The 21,315-nt window shown below is 43.7% G+C and overlaps 1 pseudogene; it reads left to right on the top strand.

The window, feature by feature from the left end:
- Positions 1 to 8,179: 8,179 nt before the first annotated feature.
- LOC120021904 lies at positions 8,180 to 12,859 on the top strand (annotated as a pseudogene).
- The last annotated feature ends 8,456 nt before the right edge of the window (positions 12,860 to 21,315 follow it).

Genomic DNA, 21,315 nt, shown 5'->3' with positions numbered 1-21,315 from the left:
GAGAAGGATTTCTTTCAGCTTTTATTTCTTTCATCACATTCCCAGTGGGTTAGAAGTTTGCATACACTCAATTAGTATTTGGTAGCATTGCCTTTAAATTGTTTAACTTGGGTCAAATGTTTTGGGTAGCCTTCCACAAGCTTCCCACAATAAGTTGGGTGAATTTTGGCCCATTCCTCCTGACAGAGCTGGTGTAACTGAGTCAGGTTTGTAGGCCTCCTTGCACACACACGCTTTTTCAGATCTGCCCACAAATCTTCTATAGGATTGAGGTCAGGGCTTTGTGATGGCCACTCCAATACCTTGACTTTGTTGTCCTTAAGCCATTTTGACACAGCTTTGGAAGTATGCTTGGGGTCATTGTCCATTTGGAAGACTCATTTGCGACCAAGCTTTGACTTCCTGACTGATGTCTTGAGATGTTTCTTCAATATATCCACATACTTTTTCTTCCTCATGATGCCATCTATTTTGTGAAGTGCACCTGTCCCTCCTGCAGCAAAGCACCCCCACAACATGATGCTGCCACCCCGTGCTTCATGGTTGGGATGGTGTTCTTCGGTTTGCAAGCCTCTCCTTTTTCCTCCAAACAAAACGATGGTCATTATGGCCAAACAGTTCTATTTTTGTTTTAATCAGACCAGAGGACATTTCTCCAAAAAGTACGATCTTTGTCCCCATGTGCAGTTGCAATCCGTAGTCTGGCTTTTTTATGGCGGTTTTGAAGCAGTGGCTTCTTCCTTGCTATAGTGGCCTTTCAGGTTATGTCGATATAGAACTCGTTTTACTGTGGATATAGATACTTTTATACCTGTTTCCTCCAGCATCTTCACAAGGTCCTTTGCTGTTCTGGGATTGATATAGTAGATATCCTAACTGACTATCCAAAACTATAGTTTGTTAACAAGAAATTTGTGGAGTGGATGAAAAACGAGTTTTAATGACTCCAACCTAAGTGTATGTAAACTTCCGACTTCAACCTTACATGGCAATATTGACTGATATCAGGCTGTTGCTGATTTGCACCTTCGACTTCTGCATTTCGTTTCTGTTTTTATTTTAGAATCAGCACCAGGCTACATACCCCCCATTTTAACAAGCCTATTATTAATAGTTTACAGTTTGCCCATGAATTGGGTGCAGGATTCCATAGCCTACCTACTGTACTCTGGCGACTTCAGTTCACTCAAAACCAGCGTTCATAAAAGGCCTATGCCTACTTTAATAGATGTCCTCTTTCTGTAAACACCAAATTATATTTCATTTGAAACAGTTATAGACTTAAATAAATAGTGTAAGCCTATATGCAATAATGTGTTGAGTTGGCTGGGGCATTGGCTGAAGTATCAAAAAGTTAATAAATTGAGTCTCACTAAGACATATGGCCTGTTTTGGCCTCTTGGGTACTTTCAACCTTTTTACAAGTATCTGTGAAAGTTACCATAACTTATGACACAGATGCCATACAGAGGCTGTTTTAAAAGGCCCATATTGGTTTGTGTCAGTCAGCTGCTGATTCAAAAATAAATCACTGATTATTGTATGGGACAAAATACAGATGTTTTTGAGAAAGATCATTTAAAAAATACAACTATGTTAAGTAAATATATTTATTGGTTCTCTTAATAAGAACAATCCAAATGTCATGAATTGAATGTTATTTGTTGATATATTTTTTCATTAGACTTTTGCGATAAAGAAAAATGTGGTCCCCTGCTGAAAAAGTTTCAATATCACTGGGTTAGGGTGAGGTAAAGCACCAAGCCCCTTTTCATGGCCAGAAAGATAAAGGCTGATCCAGCTCTGTTTACCTTGGCTGTAGCCCTCCACATACACCCGACTGGGCTGCAGATGCTGGCAGAGAAACAAGACTGTGCCACTCTATTTCCCAATAACCCTTCTCCTTTTCATGGAGATCAGATGCATTCAGATAACAAGGTTTGTTTTCCTCTGATATCATCGTCAGAGTCATGGTTAAGAGAATAGCATTGAGCCCAGAGCAGGATGGCTGGCCTATGAATGGCGACCATTGTTCGTTGAGTAGCTCAAATTACCTCTGAGGGCCAAACCTCAGAGATAAAAAAATTAAATACAAGTAATTTCAATGTTCTCTTTGGTTGTGGCTCAGCATAGATACCAGTTACCCTTTTAGGAAATGAAAGCAACATATGAGGAAGGGAAAATGTGGCTAACAGAGGGTAAGAGAGAGAAAGAGTGTGAGAGTGAGAGCGAGAGAGAGAGGGGGGGTTGCGATGGTAGATTAGAAGAAAAACACGAATGAAGTGAAGAGAAAAGACAGGGGGTTACTACAGGAGATAAGGAGATGGTGGGGAACAAAGGTAGAAAGAACATGTAACATGAATGATCTCCAATTTGGTTTGTGCATTCAGAAAGTAGTAAAATGTCTGAAGTGTGTGTGGTGTACGCCAGCGCAGTGAAAAGGGCCATGCTATTTTCGTCTGTGGTCAGGTCTGAGGCAGTGGCAGACAATTCCTTGGTTCTGATGGCTTTATACTGCACTTACAACAACAAGCTCTTTGAAATAATGTACATTTTTCAGACACCAAGGGTCCTCTATTGTAAGTGTTTGCATACACTATATGGATTTTGTCATATTGAAGGTGTATATTTCCCTCATAGCAACAATGGAATAACCATGGAATAACCATACACATTGTAATGGGTAATAGTCTAGCTGGTGTCTAGTGGATCCTCAGTACCTCTTCTACTTCACAGAGGAGGTCCAAAGGGAGGGTACAGTCCACTCACTGAGTCTGTCAAAGAGCTGGCAACAGTCCAGATCTCGCCACACTTATAGCAGGCATTCCTTCATGTATACACCCCACTGCACAAACACACAGACTGTTCACACACCCACACCCTCACTCCAAGTACATGCACAAGAACAGCTGGATGTATTAAGAGGGTTTATGTCGGCTATAATCAGTCTCGGTTGTTTGGGTTGTCATATGGGTTTTATTTATTTTTCTTTAATCCTAACCCTACAATCTAATATTTATGTTCTTTAATCCTAACCCTACAATCAATCAATCAATCAAGTTTATTTTATATAGCCCTTCGTACATCAGCTAATATCTCGAAGTGCTGTACAGAAACCCAGCCTAAAACCCCAAACAGCAAGCAATGCAGGTGTAGAAGCACGTACAGGTGTACAATCTAATATTTATGTTCTTTAATCCTAACCCTACAATCTAAGATTTATGTTCTTTAATCCTAACCCTACAATCTAAGATTTATGTTCTTTAATCCTAACCCTACAATCTAAGATTTATGTTCTTTAATCCTAACCCTACAATCTAATATTTATGTTCTTTAATCCTAACCCTACAATCTAATATTTATATTCTTTAATCCTAACCCTACAATCTAATATTTATATTCTTTAATCCTAACCCTACAATCTAATATTTATGTTCTTTAATCCTAACCCTACAATCTAAGATTTATGTTCTTTAATCCTAACCCTACAATCTAATATTTATGTTCTTTAATCCTAACCCTACAATCTAAGATTTATGTTCTTTAATCCTAACCCTACAATCTAATATTTATGTTCTTTAATCCTAACCCTACAATCTAAGATTTATTTTTCTTTAATCCTAACCCTACAATCTAATATTTATGTTCTTTAATCCTAACCCTACAATCTAAGATTTATTTTTCTTTAATTTTAACCCTACAATCTAAGATTTATTTTCCATCTATTTGTGATCTACAGCAGTGGTTCCCAAACTTTTTATAGTCCCGTACCACTTCAAACATTCAACCTCCAGCTGTGTACCCCCTCTAGCACCAGGGTCAGAGCACTCTCAAATGTTGTTTTTTGCCATCATTGTAAGCCTGCCACACACACTATACGATACATTTATTAAACATAAGAATGAATGTGAGTTTTTGTCACAACCCGTGGGAAGTCACAAAGAGCTCTTATAGGACCAGAGCACAAATAATAATATAATAATAATCAATAACTTTGCTCTTTATTTAACCATCTTACATATAAAACCTTATTTGTTCATCGAAAATTGTGAATAACCACAGGTTAATGAGAAGGGTGTGCTTGAAAGGGTGCATATAACTCTGCAATCTTAGGTTGTATTGGAGAGAGTCTGTCTTAAATAATTTTCCACACACAGTCTGTGCCTGTATTTAGTTTTCATGCTAGTGAGGGCCGAGAATCCACTCTCACATAGGTACGTGGTTGCAAAGGGCATCAGTGTCTTAACAGCGCCATTTGCCAAGGCAGAATACTGTGAGTGCAACCCAATCCAGAAATCTGGCAGTGGCTTCTGATTAAATTCAATTTTCACAGAACTGCTTGTTGCAATTTCGATGAGGCTCTCTTGCTCAGATATCGGTAAGTGGACTGGAGACAGGGGATAAAAGGGATAACGAATCCAGTTGTTTGTGTCATCCGTTTTGGGAAAGTCCCTGCGTAATTGCGCACCCAACACACACAGGTGCTTCGCTATATCACATTTGACAATGTCCGTAAGCTTGAGTTAGTTCATTTACACACAAAAAATCATACAATGATGGAAAGACCTGTGTGATGTCCTTGTTAATGCAGACAGAGAAGAGCTCCAACTTCTTAATCATAGCCTCAATTTTGTCCCGCACATTGAATATAGTTGCTGAGAGTCCCTGTAATCCTAGATTCAGATCATTCCGGCTAGAAAAAACATCACCCAGATAGGCCAGTCGTGTGAGAAACTTGTCATCATGCAAGAAATCAGACAAGTGAAAATTATGGTCAGTAAAGAAAACTTTAAGCTCATCTCTCAATTTAAAAAAATGTGTCAATACTTTGCCCCTTGATTACCAGGGCACCTATGTATGTTGTAAAAGCGTTACATGGTCGCTGCCCATATCATTGCATAGTGCAGAAAATACACGAGCGTTCAGGGGCCTTGCTTTAACAAAGTTAACCATTTTCACTGTAGTGTCCAAAACGTCTTTCAAACTGTCAGGCATTCCCTTGGCAGCAAGAGCCTCTCGGTGGATGCTGCAGTGTACCCAAGTGGCGTCGGGAGCAACTGCTTGCACGTTACCACTCCACTATGTCTCCCTGTCATGGCTTTTGCGCCATCAGTACAGATACCAACATGAGCAGCAGCTACGTTTGGCGACATACGGACCATTAGTGAAATACCCACGTGAGAGTAACGGTTAATGTGATTGGATGTTAATTATTTGACTAGGCTACCTGTATTTGATATTTGATATATATATATATGTTATTTCGCTGAACACTAGATGGTTTCATTTTATTTTTGGCAGTGAAACGAGGCTACTCAGGCGAGAAAAAAACCTCACCCAAATGTATAGCCCTGTTAGAAAATATAAATGGAATGTTTGAAAATGTGAAGATAAAAAATGTAAAATAAATAAATAAATAATGACTATTTATTTTTTAAATGTGAATCACATTTTTAACGGCATTGTGCGTACCACCCCAGTTTGGGAATACCTGATCTATGGTGTCGGGGAACATGGGGATTTGCTCCAGACTTTTTAATGTCCTCTCAACCCTCAGTCACAAACTATTCTGCATTTTACAACACCACTGCCTGTCATATCAGCTCACGATAAGCTCCATGAATGGAGGAACATGCCCAGTACACCTTTTGTTTGGCTGTGATTACACAACTAAGCAACCGTGCTCCATACCAGTCCAATGTTCTTCCTTGTTAACCCTCCTGCTGTGTTTCGGTCGAATTAGACAGATTTACAAATTTTCTCTCCGAAAAATGTAGTTAATTTAATCTGATTGTCATAAGGTTCCATGACTTTGTCCACACAGGGCATCTGAACACAGAAAATACATTTTGATGATTTTCATAAAATTTAGGGTGTTTTATTTAACTTTTGTACACCTGTGGTGTTCCCGGTCAAAAAAGGCCGGTCATTAGAAATGAATGGGTGAGACTACAATTAGTGTATAAAATTGAGTTCAGGCACATGCCCATTCATCAGATGGACACACTTCCTCTCCCAGACCCCCACATGCATGTGTGTTTGAGCACACACACACCTCACTCCCTTTCTTGGCTTCCATGGCAACCCCCAAGGGAACCTTTCCCCAATAGAATCTTTCCCCCACGGGAACCACACCTGTTGGCATTCTCACAAATAATCGCAGCTCTGGTATATGAAGCTTTATTGAGGCCTTGCTCACAATTAATTCTGTGGCAGCACAATGACCAAACAATATTGATCATATCTTTGATCATGACACTGGTGAGGAGAGAGTCCTTGTTAAACTTTGACACAAAGTAGTCTGTGATAAATAGCACAATATGTTTCATCTGAGTATTTGTCATAGTCAAAATAATCCATATATTATGCTTTTTTTTAAACTCAAAAACGAGTTGTATGAGCTCAGGTCAATGAGGCCTACAGGCCATAAATAGCAAATTGAAGTTCAAAACTTGTAATGTTCACAAGAATTTAAGTTGATAAAAAGATCTAACACAACATTAGGTGATAATACATGTATTATTATGGTTTTATAATCAGCTATAATGGGGCGGTCATTTTGGACCGGGAACACAGAATTAATTAACATGAAACGAATACAACAGAAAAGTTAAAAGCTATGGAACAAATAGCATTTTATCAACACCTCAGTAAATATTACAGCACGTTTCCCCTGGGAACCCACAATGTACACACAATGTGTTCTTAACCTGTTTATGCCCAGACACAGATTGTGATTGAATAGTGTTCAGTCTCTCTTTGTTCACAGTTCCTTTTCATCGTCTCATATCGTTAGAGCTACATGACTAGAACTAGCTAGAACCCGAGTCATATACATTGAGTATACAAAACATTAGGAACACCTGCTCTTTCCATGACCTAGACTTACCAGGTGAAAGATATGATCCCTTATTGATGTCACTTGTTAAATCCACTTCAAATCAGTGTAGATTAAGGGGAGGAGACAGGTTAAAGAAGGATTTTTAAGCCTTGAGACAATTGAGACATGGATTGTGTATGTGTGCCATTCAGAGGGGGAATGGGCAAGACAAAAGATTTAAGTACCTTTGAATGGGGTATGGTGGTAGGTGCCAGGGGCACTGGTTTGAGTGTGTCAAGAATTGCAAGAACTGCAACTCTGCTGGGTTTTTCAGGCTCAACAGTTTCCCCTGTGTATCAAGAATGGTCCACCACCCAAAGGACATCCAGCCAATTTGACACAACTGTGGAAAGCATTGGAGTCAACATGGGTCAGCATCCCTGTGGAACAGAAATTCGACACTTTGTAGAGTACATGCCTGACCAATTGAGGCTGTTCTGAGGGCAAAGGGGGTGCAACTCAATATTAGGACAGTGTTCCTATTGTTTTGTACACTCAGTGTATATATAGAGATTTGGGTCAATTCGGTTTCTATCTGAACATTCTGAGAGCGCCACTTTCTCCTCCATAGCTGTTGCTAAGTGATCGATGACACTTCCGCGTTGTGCTGTTTATTTCGAATAGTTTTCGAACCTATGAAGATGTCCAGTGAAAGCAAATATGCCATTTATTAACACAACACGGTACAGACTTGGATACACATTATCCCGAATGCTAATCAATAAAAACGTCTGTTAAATTCGCTGCTCTGTTTTGCGTGTTTACAGTGGGTCATTTCATAGTGAACTGTCGGAAGCGCTCTAGTATTGTTACATCACCAAAATGTTTTTAGAATAAAGGCGCTAACATGGCCAAACTCTGGATATACTGTATGTGGCTTTGGCTAGAACTTGATTTTGTACATTTTATTTAACCTTTATTTAACTAGGCAAATCAGTTAAGAACAAATTCTTATTTACAATGACGGCCTACCCCGGCAAAACCCGGACGACACTGGGCCAATTGTGTGCCGCCATATGGGACACCCAATCACAGCCGGATGTGATGCAGCCTAGAATTACACTGCCCCTCTGTGGCAATGAGAAGTAATGCAAGTGTTCTCTAAACCCATACAGTACACCACCACATCCAATAGCTTTCAATTGTATTGTACTCTGCAGGACATAAAGTTTAGACCTACACCATTATATTCAGACAATGGTTCCTGAAAAATAGCACTTGTTATAAACAGAGCAGCAGCTCAATATATCCTCTACACCTGTGTGTTTTTCAGGTGTTTGCTGCCCTGCTGCTGATGTCATGACTGACAGTATGAACTGCAAATACTGCCGGGAAGACCTAAGTGGGAAGAAGTACGTTAAACAGGAGGAGAAGCCTGTCTGTGTCCGGTGCCATGACCAGTTCTGTGCCAACACCTGCACTGAGTACCGCCACCTTATACAAAAGAACAAAAGGGAAGGAAGCATACAATTTCTTTCTCTTTCTACCTACATAGAGGCGGGAGTGGACCACCTCCCATGTCTAAGATACTGGCATTAAATATATATATATATATGTGTAAATATGTTTTTTTTGTGTGTTTCCATATGGGGTTGTCTTTACCAGCATGACTGACTGTCGAGATGTGTTTATGAGTCCACACTGTCTACCAAGCATCTGAGGAAGAAAACAGTTACTCTCGTTCCCTCCTCCCTGACCTTCCTTCCTTCCTTCCTTCCTTCCTTCCTTCCTTCCTTCCTTCCTTCCTTCCTTCCTTCCTTCCTTCCTTCCTTCCTTCCTTCCTTCCTTCCTTCCTTCCTTCCTTCCTTCCTTCCTTCCTTCCTTCCTTCCTTCCTTCCTTCCTTCCTTCCTTCCTTTAGGAGCTGCAACATAAGGGCCCCTATTGGCACGCAGACTGCTTTCGCTGCTACAAGTGCTAGAAGTCGTTAGCCAAGGAGTCTTTCAGTGCTAAGGATGACGGCATCATATGTGGGAAGTGTAGCTCCCGAGAGGATGCCCCTCGTTGTCACACCTGCTACAAATCCATTCTAGCCGGTAGAGGGCACTATGGGCTAAGACTCACTGTCACTGATATGAGTTAACATGAAATTCAGCAAGTGATATTTATACCCACTGTATGCTTCATTTTTTAGACACTTTCCATTATGTGAACTTAGATGTAATTAGTAAACGCTTTCTTAAATTACAGTTAAGTTCCATTAAAGGGGCAATCTACTGTTCAAACAATAACAAAGAGGCACTCTGCCACTGTGTTGGTAAATAGCTGATGGATGGAGCTGGAGAAACGTAATCACTTTCAAATTAGACATAGCTTAGGATGGAAGGATTGACCATCCATAAAATTGATGTTTTGAAGGTATACAGTGTTTGTTTACAATTATATTGTTTACAACCAATTGAGTAAAACAAGCTTATATTTTGGATTCTGATGGGGAATGACTGCTGAACTAAGCTCATGAGGCATTTATAAGTTCTATTCTTCAAGAATCAATGGATATACATAATCAATTTAAAAGTCCCAAAATGGATGTACTAATTGCAGATTGCCCCTTTAAACCTTCCTTGAGACTAATGTGAATATTTTTCTTTACTAAAGGCTCTGAGAATGTGGAGTATAAAGGCAACGTGTGGCACGAGGACTGCTTCACCTGTTTCCACTGTAAAAAAAACATCCGCTCTCAAAGCTTCCTGACCAAAGGCACGGAGATCTACTGTAACCGTTGCCATGAGAAGAAGTTTGCCAAGACCTGTGTCAGCTGTAAGCAGGTTACGTAAAGATTACATTTTTTTTCAATTGGATCAAAATCCTTTGATATAATTGATGGATGTCCATTTTAAATAAGCCAATTGGACCAAAGTGGTTGGTTAGAGACCAGTTGTTCTGCCCTATAAATGACATCCTGTTTACGGTATGCAAGTGATGCGTTGTTTCTCAGCAAGTAGCCTTGTAGTTTTTGAACTTTTTTAGACTTTTTGAATATTATTCAATGGGCAAAAACGTAGCGCAATGGTCTTCAGCGCAGAAACTTCATAAAAGTAATCTGGCAGAAGTACATTAATCTACAAACACAAATATAATTTTATATACACTACCTTTCAAAAGTTTGGGGTCCTTGTTGTTGAAAGATAAGCAATTTTCCCCCCATTAAAATAACATCAAATTGATCAGAAATACATTGTAGACGTTGTTAATGTTGTAAAGGACTATTGTAGTTGGAAACGGCAGATTTTTAATTGAATATCTACATAGGCGTACAAAGGCCCACTATCAGCAACCATCACTCCTGTGTTTCAATGGCACGTTGTGTTAGCTAATCCAAGTTTATACTTTTAAAAGGCCAATTGATCATTAGAAAACCCTTTTGCAATTACAGTTGGAGTCGGAAGTTTACATACACTTAGGTTGGAGTCATTAAAACTTGTTTTTCAACCACTCCACAAATTTCTTGTTAACAAACTATAGTTTTGGCAAGTCGGTTAGGACGTCTACTTTGTGTATGACACGTCATTTTTCCAACAATTGTTTACAGACAGATTATTTCACTTATAACTCACTGTATCACAATTCCAGTGGGTCAGATGTTTACATACAATAAATTGACTGTGCCTTTAAACAGCTTGGAAAATCCCAGAAAATTATGTCATGGCTTTAGAAGCTTCTGATAGGCTAATTGACATCATTTGAGTCAATTGGAGGTGTACCTGTGGATGTATTTCAAGGCCTACCTTCAAACTCAGTGCCTCTTTGCTTGACATCATAGAAAATCAAAAGAAATCAGCCTAGACCTCAGAAAACAAATTGTAGACCTCCACAAGTCTGGTTCATCCTTGGGAGCAATTTCCAAACGCCTGAAGGTACCACATTAATCTGTACAAACAATAGTACACAAGTATAAACAGCATGGGACCACGCAGTCGTCATACCGCTCAGGAAGGAGATGCGTTCTGTCTCCTAGAGATGAACGTACTTTGGTGCGAAAAGTGCAAATCAATCCCAGAACAACAGCAAAGGACCTTGTGAAGATGCTGGAGAAAACAGGCACAAACGTATCTATATCTACAGTAAAACGAGTCCTATATCGACATAACCTGAAATGCCGCTCAGCAAGGAAGAAGCCACTGCTCCAAAACCGCCATAAAAAAGCCAGACTACAGTTTGCAACTGCACATGAGGACAAAGATGGTACTTTTTGGAGAAATGCCCTCTGGTCTGATGAAACAAAAATAGAACTGTTTGGTCATAATCTTATGGAAAAAGGGGGAGGCTTGCAAGCCGAAGAACACCATCCCAACTGTGAAGCACGGGGGTGACAGCATCATGTTGTGGGGGTGCTTTGCTGCAGGAGGGACTGGTAGATGGCATCATGAGAAAATAAAATTATGTGGGTATATTGAAGCAACATCTCAAGACATCAGTCAGGAAGTTAAAGCTTGGTCGCAAATGGGTCTTCCAAATGGACCATGACCCCAAGCATACTTCCAAAGTTGTGGCAAAATGGCTTAAGGACAACAAAGTCAAGGTATTGGAGTGGCCATCACAAAGCCCTGACCTCAATCCTAGAGAAGATTTGTGGGCAGAATTGAAAAAGCGTGTGTGAGCAAGGAGGCCTACAAAACTGACTCAGTTACATCAGCTCTGTCAGGAAGAATGGGCTAAAATTCACCCAACTTATTGTGGGAAGCTTGTGGAAAACTACCCGAAAAATAAAGTGGTGATCCTACCTGACCTAAGATCGGGAATTTTTACTAGGATTAAATGTCAGGAATTGTGAAATACTGAGTTTAAATGCATTTGGCTAAGGTGTATGTAAACTTCCGACTTCAACTGTATGTTAGCACAACTGTTGTGCTGATTAAAGAAACAATACAACTGTCCTTCTTTAGACTAGTTGAGTATCTGGAGCATCAGCATTTGTGGATTCGATTACAGGCTCAAAATGGCCAGAAACAAATAACTTTTTTTCTGAAACTCGTCAGTCTATTCTTGTTCTGAGAAATGAAGGGAGGCCCAGGTGCACAACTGAGCAAGGGGACAAGTACATTAGAGTGTCTAGTTTGATAAACAGACACCTCACAAGTCTTCAACTTCAGAAATGAGAATTAACCAAAAATGTAAGCAATTGTCTTAGGATGGTGCTGGACCGTATTTTATTGTCCTCAGCACAAGGTGCACCTGTGTAATGATCATGCTGTTCAATCAGCTTCTTGATATGCCACACCTGTCAGGTGGGTGGAATATCTTTGCAAAGGAGAAATGCTCACTAACAGGGATGTAAACAAATTTGTGCACTATATTTGAGAGAAATAACCTATTTGTGTGTATGGAACATTTCTGGGATTTTTTATTTCAGCTCATGAAACATGGGACCAATATGTTGCGTTTATATTTTTGTTCAGTGTAAATAAAAGTTCAAATCCAGGCATATCAAATGGTTGCGCAAAACACAGTGCCCTAATGAGGATTCCCCTCTAAATTGACTTTACTCTCTCCTGCCCCCTATCTAGGCCCTCACCACAGGGGGAGTGAACTACCAAGAGCAGCCATGGCACTCGGAGTGTTTTCTCTGCAGCTCTTGTCAAAAGCCACTGGCTGGGACCCGCTTTACCTCCCATGAGGAGAAGGCTTTCTGTGTGGACTGCTACAATACTACTGTAGCCAATAAAAGCAACAGCTGCCAGATCCCCATTACAGGTCAAAACAAACACGCACGCACGCACGCACGCACGCACACACACACAAATTGTTTGTTGTTTATTCTCTGTCCTTCAGGTTTCGGCAAAGCCACCAATGTGGTGAACTACGAGGGCAGCTCCTGTCCTTCAGGTTTCGGCAAAGCCACCAATGTGGTGAACTACGAGGGCAGCTCCTGGCATGAGTACTGCTTCAACTGCAAGAAGTGTTCCCTGAGCCTGGCTAACAAGTGCATTGTGGCCAACTCAGGGGATATCTTCTGCTCAGACTGTGCCAAGAAGCTCTGAGGTGAACTTGGAACAGAAACAGTGGGCCTACAATGCCAGTGTGTCAGGTTGTAACGCTGAAAGCAATTGTTTTACATTTCATTTTACAGTGATAGTGTGGGATACAAATATCTGGGTTAGAATCAGTTGATTCAGTGTATTCAAGTATCTTTGTTAAGATTGGGGTCATATTCAATAGGAGACATTTCAACCCTGGGATACATCATAACTGTAACTGTTCATTCAAAGGTCTTAAAGGGAAAGACGACGTCCCATAGCGATGACTTATAATAGCTATTGTGACGGGTATGGCATTTGTGTGGGTTTGTTATCAGGAATAAAATATATTATTTCCACAAAACATTGCGAAGGACTCTGCTTTTCTTTTGTCATCATGATAGTTGTAATTACATTGCATTGTCATATATTGGGCTCAGTATATACTATTTTATTTTTTATAAAACACAACATTGTAACGGCTTTCTTCCTGGGATGAAGGAGAGGACCAAAATGCAGCGCAGTTAGTGTTCAACATGTTTAATAAACAATAAACGATGAACATTAACAAATAACAAAATAACAAACGTGAAAGCCGAGACAGTCCTATCTGGTGCAGAACACAAACACAGAGACAGGAAACAACCACCCACAATCCCCAACACAAAACAAGCCACCTATATATGATTCTCAATCAGGGACAACGATTGACAGCTGTCTCTGATTGAGAACCATATTAGGCTGAACACAGAAACAGACGAACTAGACACACAACATAGAATTCCCACCCAGCTCACGTCCTGACCAACACTAAACAAGCAAAACACATAAGAACTCTGGTCAGGACGTTACAGTACCCCCCCCCTGAGGTGCGGACTCCGAACGCACCCCTAAAACTCAAGGGGAGGGTCTGGGTGGGCATCTGTCCGCGGTGGCGGCTCCGGCGGTGGACGAGGACACCACTCCACCACTGTCTTTGTCCCCCTCCTTAGCGTCCTTTGAGTGGCGACCCTCGCCCACGACCTTGGCCTAAGAATCCTCCCCAAGGCCCCCACATGATTTAGGAGGTAGCTCAGGACAGAGAGGTAGCTCAGGACAGAGAGGTAGCTCAGGACAGAGGGGCAACTCCGGACAGAGAGGCAGCTCAGGACGAATGGCAGCTCAGGACTGAATGGCAGCTCCGGACTGAATGGCAGCTCCGGACTGAGTGGCAGCTCCGGACTGAGTGGCAGCTCCGGACTGAGTGGCAGCTCATGACTGAGTGGCAGCTCATGACTGGAGGGCAGCTCATGACTGGAGGGCAGCTCATGACTGGAGGGCAGCTCATGACTGGAGGGCAGCTCATGACTGGAGGGCAGCTCATGACTGTAGGGCAGCTCATGACTGTAGGGCAGCTCATGACTGGAGGGCAGCTCATGACTGTAGGGCAGCTCATGACTGTAGGGCAGCTCATGACTGTAGGGCAGCTCATGACTGTAGGGCAGCTCATGACTGTAGGACAGCTCATGACTGCAGGCGGCTCTGGCAGCTCCTGACTGGCTGGCGGCTCTGGCAGCTCCTGACTGGCTGGCGGCTCTGGCAGCTCCTGACTGGCTGGCGGCTCTGGCAGCTCCTGACTGGCTGGCGGCTCTGGCAGCTCCTGACTGGCTGGCGGCTCTGGCAGCTCCTGACTGACGGACGGCTCTAGCGGCTCCTGACTGACGGACGGCTCTAATGGCTCGGGACAGACGGGCGGCTCTAATGGCTCGTGGCAGACGGATGGCTCAGACGGCGCTGGGCAGACAGATGGCTCAGACGGCGCTGGGCAGACAGATGGCTCAGACGGCGCTGGGCAGACGGATGGCTCAGACGGCGCTGGGCAGACAGATGGCTCAGACGGCGCTGGGCAGACAGATGGCTCAGACGGCGCTGGGCAGACAGATGGCTCAGACGGCGCTGGGCAGACGGATGGCTCAGACGGCGTTGGGCAGACGGATGGCTCAGACGGCGCTGGGCAGATGGATGGCTCAGACGGCGCTGGGCAGACGGATGGCTCAGACGGCGCTGGGCAGACAGATGGCTCAGACGGCGCTGGGCAGACAGATGGCTCAGACGGCGCTGGGCAGACAGATGGCTCAGACGGCGCTGGGCAGACAGATGGCTCAGACGGCGCTGGGCAGACAGGCAGCTCAGACGGTGCTGGGCAGACAGATGACTCAGATCGCGATGGGCAGACAAGCAGCTCAGACTGCGTTGAGCAGGCAGGCAGTACAGATGGTGCTGGGCAGACGGCCGACTCTGACCTGCTGAGGCGCACAGTAGGCCTGGTGCGTGGTGCCGGAACTGGTGGTACCGGACTGGAGACACGCACCTTAAGGCTAGTGCGGGGAGCAGGAACAGGGCACACTGAATTCTCAAAGCGCACTATAGGCCTGGTGCGTGGTACCGGCACTGGTGGTACCGGGCCGAGGGCACGCACCTCAGGGCGAGTGCGGGGAGAAGGAACAGTGCGTACAGGGCTCTGGAGACGCACAGGAGGCTTGGTGCGTGGTGCCGGAACTGGAGGTACTGGGCTGGAGACACGCACCACAGGGAGAGTGCGTGGAGGAGGAACAGGGCTCTGGAGACGCACTGGAAGCCTGGTGCGTGGTGTAGGCACTGGTGGTACTGGGCTGGGGCGGGAAGGTAGCGCCGGATATACCGGACCGTGCAGGCGTACTGGCTCCCTTGAGCACTGACCTGCCCAACCTTACCTGGTTGCATGCTCCCCGTAGCCCGTCCAGTGCGGGGAGGTGGAATAACCCGCACTGGGCTGTGTTGGCGAACCGGGGACACCATGCGTAAGGCTGGTGCCATGTACACCGGCCCGAGGAGACGTACTGGAGGCCAGATATGTAGAGCCGGCTTCATGGCACTTGGCTCAATGCTCACTCTAGCCCGCCCAGTGCGGGGAGGTGGAATAACCCGCACCGGGCTATGCACCCGTACAGGAGACACCGTGCGCTCTTCCGCATAACACGGTGTCTGCCCGTACTCCTGCTCTCCACGGTAAGCATGGGAAGTGGGCGCAGGTTTCCTACCTGCCCTCGCCACACTACCCTTTATCCCCCCCCCCAAGACATTTTTGGGGTTTCTTCACGGGCTTCCAGCCCCGCTTCCGTGCTGCCTCCTCATACCACCGCTCCTGGGCTTTAGCTGCCTCCATCTCTTCCCGAGAGCGGCGATATTCTCCAACCTTAGCCCAGGGTCCTTCTCCGTTAAATATTTGCTCCCATGACCATTCCTCCTGGTACCGCTGCTGCTGTCGCTGCTGCCCGTTGCCACGCTGCTTGATCCTTGTTTGGTGGGTGGTTCTGTAACGGCTTTCTTCCTGGGATGAAGGAGAGGACCAAAATGCAGCGCAGTTAGTGTTCAACATGTTTAATAAACAATAAACGATGAACATTAACAAATAACAAAATAACAAACGTGAAAGCCGAGACAGTCCTATCTGGTGCAGAACACAAACACAGAGACAGGAAACAACCACCCACAATCCCCAACACAAAACAAGCCACCTATATATGATTCTCAATCAGGGACAACGATTGACAGCTGTCTCTGATTGAGAACCATATTAGGCTGAACACAGAAACAGACGAACTAGACACACAAGATAGAATTCCCACCCAGCTCACGTCCTGACCAACACTAAACAAGCAAAACACATAAGAACTCTGGTCAGGACGTTACAAACATGAGATTCAGATGCTCATCTCAGCACCATGGACAGCTGCCTAATCAATCCAGTAACAGACATTTCACTTTACAGTGTATATGACATCAAAACTAAGAGATTGAAAATGTAACAAACATGCATTCATTTCAAGGTTGTAAAGAGCAGTAATCTGGGAAGAACAGATCTTACACCCAGCCTAAAGGCGGATTCACTGGCACAGCATGTAAAACAAAGAGGTAAGAAGTGAGGGGGTGGAGCGACAGTCATATATTGGGTTTCAAGGTGTGTGTAGACGAATGCAGGTCTCACTGACACCAGAACACTACAGGTCTCACTGACACCAGAACACTACAGGTCTCACTGACACTAGAACACTACAGGTCTCACTGACACCAGAACACTACAGGTCTCACGGACACCAGAACACTACAGGTCTCACTGACACCAGAACACTACAGGTCTCACGGACACCAGAACACTACAGGTCTCACTGACACTAGAACACTACAGGTCTCACTGACACCAGAACACTACAGGTCTCACTGACACCAGAACACTACAGGTCTCACTGACACCAGAACACTACAGGTCTCACTGACACCAGAACACTACAGGTCTCACTGACACCAGAACACTACAGGTCTCACTGACACTAGAACACTACAGGTCTCACTGACACTAGAACACTACAGGTCTCACTGACACCAGAACACTACAGGTCTCACTGACACCAGAACACTACAGGTCTCACTGACACCAGAACACTACAGGTCTCACTGACACTAGAACACTACAGGTCTCACTGACACCAGAACACTACAGGTCTCACTGACACTAGAACACTACAGGTCTCACTGACACCAGAACACTACAGGTCTCACTGACACCAGAACACTACAGGTCTCACTGACACTAGAACACTACAGGTCTCACTGACACCAGAACACTACAGGTCTCACTGACACCAGAACACTACAGGTCTCACTGACACCAGAACACTACAGGTCTCACTGACACCAGAACACTACAGGTCTCACTGACACCAGAACACTACAGGTCTCACTGACACCAGAACACTACAGGTCTCACTGACACCAGAACACTACAGGTCTCACTGACACCAGAACACTACAGGTCTCACGGACACCAGAACACTACAGGTCTCACTGACACTAGAACACTACAGGTCTCACTGACACCAGAACACTACAGGTCTCACTGACACCAGAACACTACAGGTCTCACTGACACCAGAACACTACAGGTCTCACTGACACCAGAACACTACAGGTCTCACTGACACCAGAACACTACAGGTCTCACTGACACCAGAACACTACAGGTCTCACTGACACCAGAACACTACAGGTCTCACTGACACCAGAACACTACAGGTCTCACGGACACCAGAACACTACAGGTCTCACTGACACTAGAACACTACAGGTCTCACGGACACCAGAACACTACAGGTCACACCCATCCATTTAGGAATAGATACAATGGTTAATAGCACCATCCATTAAGTGACTTTAAACCAGGATCATCTGCCTGTTGCAGGCACCTAATTATTTGGTAAGTCAATTGACCATTTATATCATAGACTTTTAAAAATTATACTTTAACTTCACTTTAATGATGTTGACCAAGTTCTTCAGTATTTGTACATTTATTTGTGATTAAACAAAAATGTTAGTTGAATCCAAGACAGCAGTTTACACAGGGATAAAGTGTAAAGTGGCGAACCAATTTTTTTTTGGGGGGGGTGGATGCTTCATATGATATAAAATATATGTCGAACTCAGTTCTCTGTTTAGTATATCCATTTCCTACTCAATATCATTGTAATCATAATGTCATCTCTCAGTCATGTCATAAATTGTAATATTTTATGGTTGTCTATAATTCTGCTATAGATTATTCTAGATGTTCATTACTGTAAATATGGCCAGTCTCATGTTGAGTTACACACTGGAGTATGAAGGGTCGTTTCATATGATTTCAATCCCTTTCTGACTTCATCCCTTTTGATTTGAACAAATCCTTCCATACATGTTGTCCCATGGTAGAAGTGGTCCGAAAGTTACTTTTTAGACCTGAATAGCCATTTTGCCTTCCCTACCCTACAATGAGACAGCCATGTCTTCATCACTGAATAATATAAACGTTTGGCCTTCCCTACCCTACAATGAGACAGCCATGTCTTCATCACTGAATAATATAAACGTTTGGCCTTCCCTACCCTACAATGAGACAGCCATGTCTTCATCACTGAATAATATAAACGTTTTGCCTTCCCTACCCTACAATGAGACAGCCGTGTCTTCATCACTGAATAATATAAACGTTTTGCCTTCCCAACCCTACAATGAGACAGCCGTGTCTTCATCACTGAATAATATAAACGTTTTGCCTTCCCTACCCTACAATGAGACAGCCATGTCTTCATCACTGAATAATATAAACGTTTTGCCTTCCCTACCCTACAATGAGACAGCCATGTCTTCATCACTGAATAATATAAACGTTTTGCCTTCCCTACCCTACAATGAGACAGCCATGTCTTCATCACTGAATAATATAAGCGTTTTGCCTTCCCTACCCTACAATGAGACAGCCATGTCTTCATCACTGAATAATATAAACGTTTTGCCTTCCCTACCCTACAATGAGACAGCCGTGTCTTCATCACTGAATAATATAAACGTTTTGCCTTCCCCACCCTACAATGAGACAGCCATGTCTTCATCACTGAATAATATAAACGTTTTGCCTTCCCTACCCTACAATGAGACAGCCGTGTCTTCATCACTGAATAATATAAACGTTTTGCCTTCCCTACCCTACAATGAGACAGCCATGTCTTCATCACTGAATAATATAAACGTTTTGCCTTCCCTACCCTACAATGAGACAGCCATGTCTTCATCACTGAATAATAGAAACGTTTTGCCTTCCCCACCCTACAATGAGACAGCCGTGTCTTCATCACTGAATAATATAAACGGTTGAGTCTGATATCATTTGAAATGTGGTCAAACTATTTGATCATTTCTTGAAAACATTTAAAATGTAAATAAATTAGAAAACAGTTTGACAACAGTGTTTGTAAGCTTTCAAATAATTTCAAAATCAACAATTTATCTTTTCCAGTGATGAAGACATGATTGTCCCATGGTAGGGTGGGTTATGCAAAATGGGTCAACTTTGAGCATCTCTATGAATGTTTTGTCACTTTCTGACCACTTCTACCGTGGGCGAACATGTATGGAAGGTTTAGTTCAAATGAAAAGTGGTGCAGTCAGAAAGGGATTGAAATCATATGGAACAACCTTAAAGGCTTTGGCAGTGGGAGCAATGATAACCAAAAGTCAATATGCGAACACATAACAAAGTGCAATAGAGTTGCTATATTCTCTCAGATATTGTATTGTGCTGGTTAATAGCAGCTTAGAAAACTGTCCTTTGGAAAGTGTTTGTCCAAATGTAAAGCGTGTACAATGATTGATAGGCTTTACACAGAAGAACATTTTGCCCTACAAAATAAGATCTTCAAATATGACATTTGAAAGATGTATATAAAACACCAGAGTAAAAGCTTGAGTGCAGGTCTTACTGTTACTGATGTTTATTTCAGAGCTGTGATGAACTTTTGTAAGACACTCCTCCATCTCCTTCTCAGTGTGTCTCTACTAAGCTGTGCCTCTCCCCAGGACCCAGGTAAACAGCTGGCCACAGCACTGCACTGCACTCACACTCAATTACACACACAACTGATCAATAACAAGCCATATGCTGCCAATTTCTGGGGAGAAATACTGTATCTGGAAGAGAGTGAAGATATGAATGGAGATATGGAAGATAAGTACGACCAACAACGATTGACAAAATAAAAAGTGCCTGCTGACAGTGGTCCATGTGCCCTATGTACACCAGAGTGTTCCAGCGTGAGCTTGTGGGGGAAGATGGCTGACTTTACAGGGGATTGCAGCTACTGGCAGCTGAGTCCCGACCTCTCAATCCCTGCCCTGGAGGAGCTCAGTGTGTGTGTCCACCTCAAGCAGCACATGAGCACACCGGCCTGGACAGCCTTCATGTACCGCCACCCTGACGGGCTGCAGGCTGAGCTGGGCCTGGCGGGTCAGGAGGGCCTGGTCCACACCTGGCTGTTTGGGATGAGGTGGTCAGCCCCGCTCCACCTCCCCCTGGGCCACTGGACCTACATCTGTATAACCTGGTCTGGGGCGTCTCACCAGCCAGCCCTCTACGTCAATGGGACCAGTGTGAATGTTACAGCCCATGCTAAGGAATCCCCCCTGTCCCCCTCCTGCTGCAGGCTGGCCGCGCATGGCACGCTCACCCTGGGCGTCTCACACTACGTAGTTCAAGGGGAGATGCATGTGAAGAACGGTACCAGCTTCAATGGGAGTCTGTCTCTGTTCCGCATGTGGGGACATGCGCGCACCCCTGAACAGGTGTCTGACCTGAGCTGCACAGAGGGGGATGAGGTGCGTTGGGATTCTGTCGACTGGCTTACCCTGAGGTGTCCTCCAGTCCCAGACTCCCGTCTACAGTGTGGTGAGACAGGAGACCATTTATATTTTATATAGATTTGGATTGTCTGTACATTTATTTTTAATGTAATTCTCTATGGAAAAACTGATTGGTGTCAGCTATGAGCAGCCATTTTGTATTTCTCCGGTGTCCTCTCCTGTTCCTGTTATGTATCTGGACCCAAGTTCAAATATTGATCTCGTATCCAATGATGCAAACACAGGGTGCA

The sequence above is a fragment of the Salvelinus namaycush genome, chromosome 26, assembly GCF_016432855.1.
Source record: "Salvelinus namaycush isolate Seneca chromosome 26, SaNama_1.0, whole genome shotgun sequence".
Classification (NCBI taxonomy): Eukaryota; Metazoa; Chordata; class Actinopteri; order Salmoniformes; family Salmonidae; genus Salvelinus; species Salvelinus namaycush.
Note: the sequence above shows the minus strand (reverse complement) of the source record. Positions and strands in the feature narration are given on the sequence as shown.